This window comes from Montipora capricornis, chromosome 8 (genome assembly GCF_036669925.1).
Source record: "Montipora capricornis isolate CH-2021 chromosome 8, ASM3666992v2, whole genome shotgun sequence".
NCBI classification, from domain to species: Eukaryota; Metazoa; Cnidaria; class Anthozoa; order Scleractinia; family Acroporidae; genus Montipora; species Montipora capricornis.
The window spans coordinates 51,156,702-51,158,827 of record NC_090890.1 but is presented as its reverse complement, the minus strand read 5'-3'; the positions used below and the strand labels follow the sequence as shown (position 1 = coordinate 51,158,827).

The following is a 2,126-nucleotide window of genomic DNA, read 5'->3' as shown; positions in this document are numbered from 1 at the left end:
ATCATATCCCGCCCACTGCTGAGAAACACCTGTGAGCTCGCATTAAGAACGCGTTACAGTTCTTCCGCTTTGCGGATCTCGAAAAGAACCATAATTCTGAGGGTCTTTAAGACCTCTTAAATTACAATCAAAGGGAAAAATAAACAACGGAAAAAATTGAAAGTAGCTTGACAAAATATCTTAATTATCAAACGGTTTAATTTAGACAGATCTGAGCTTAGATAAACTTAAAGTCGGTCTTATACACGTACCTGTAACTTTACTTTGGTTCCGTCAACTTCTACGACTTTATTCTGCAAGTGTGAATAGTAAAGTTATATACAAAACGATGCTCCCGAGAGATGAACCAAAACATTGAAAGATATACATCTTAAAGAGCACATGAAAGACAATATCCAGCTGATTTTAGATATAAGAAATTGCATCGATCGTGATCACCTTGTAGTCAATTCCCACAGTTGAAATAAAAGAGCCAGAGAGGAAAGCTCCATCTTTAAATCGAACAAGAACACATGTTTTTCCAACTCCTGAATCTCCCAGCAACATCACCTGACATAAAATATTTTAAAAAGCGAGAATATATGTAACCGCTGCAATAAAAACTTCCGAGGCGTCATTTTAATATGGCGCTGTACGTTTGGATCAAAGAAAACAAGGCGAGGAAGTTTAGCTCTATCAAAGCGAATTATTAACGTTTTAGTCCTTGCTTAAGAAGATACAACTAAACAAACAATACAAGAATGAACAGGTCATTTCATCATTCGAACGAGGTGGGACTTCTTCGATTTGCAGGGAAGAAATTAATTAACGAAGCGCCGAATCTTCAAAGGAGGAGATCGAATATTAACCAAGTCGAACCGCCAAAGCACAATAAAAACTCTGGGTCTCTGAAAATTACCTAGTGAAAAAGAAACACTGCTATTTCTTGCAAATTACCAAAGATTATCCTCGACCTAGGCGGCTAGGGATCAGAGTTTAATCGCCTACCTTACAAGCAACATCGAAATTCTCGCCTGCATTACGCTTTGGTCCATTCTGCAAATGCGACATGGCGTTGTAAATCGCCCTCAGTGGAGATCCGGTATTATCGGTGATATTCCTCTTGTCTAGACGAGCACATGCCGTACATATATTCGACGAGAAGCATTTAAAATTCTTTACTCGTCTGAATTTGAGGTTGATGGTGAAACCATGCTCATCACATACATTAGCATCAATAAATGACGTCATCACCCTCTTCCCGCCAAATTATTTTTTTGCGTGGGAAATTCCGCGAATGCGTGAAATTTTCGGCATTGTTTTCTTTAAGTAAATAACTTTTAAGTAAACAAACTTAAGAAAAACAAACGAGACACAATTCAGATTGTGCTGCAGACTTTGACGAGGCTGTGGTCTCTAACATATTTTGAACAAAAATTATTTTTGCCGGAGCGCGTGTTTCGCACAAATCGAAGACCCTGCGCCGCCATGATAACTGCAGAATGGTGGCTATATTAGTTAAGGTACACAGTGTCAATATTTCTTTGAAAGGTCACAACTTCTGATTCAAAAGTTGATTGCACTTAATTTCTCATTAAATAAAGTCGTTTTCAATCTATTTACATGTAAGAATGGTTTAGATTGATTTAATGAGCAAAACGAGAATTTCTTCTCTTGTAAGCGACCACACTCACATGAACACGTTTGTCAAATTACACGATGGGTGGTTTAAATTTTGTTCATGTCCCATAGAAAGTGAAAGGGTTTCGCTTGTTCTTGTTGAAAACAAGGCATTAAATAGAAACGTTCCGGAGAAATGAATAAAACGGACTAGCATCCCATCCAGGGGGGAATAGAAATACTCCTAGTCGCTTCATGCTACAGTAACCGGAGATAAGCGCCGGCCTGATGGGCCACTAGACTCGTATCAGACTTAACCTTAATCAAGTACTTCACATTTAATTCAAATCTTCAAATTACTTGTACCGATTCCCATCGTCAATTCATCTGCACCCATTTGCACAACGCATTGGGAGCACATTAAGTAAAATCACAGAACCACTTTGGGAATATTTCTCACAAATTCTGCCGATGAAAAGTTAACATTCCGTCGTATCCAACACCAAAACTAAACGATGCTTGAGAAA

General features: G+C 38.4%; 1 long non-coding RNA gene across 1 annotated transcript; it reads right to left on the bottom strand.

The window, feature by feature from the left end:
* Positions 1-244: 244 nt before the first annotated feature.
* On the bottom strand, positions 245-1,219 carry LOC138060604 (uncharacterized). Its single transcript, XR_011134391.1, has 3 exons — positions 988-1,219; positions 439-549; positions 245-293 (listed from the first exon to the last, which is right to left on the bottom strand). It is a non-coding gene; the product is annotated as an uncharacterized lncRNA (long non-coding RNA).
* Between the last annotated feature and the right edge of the window lie 907 nt (positions 1,220-2,126).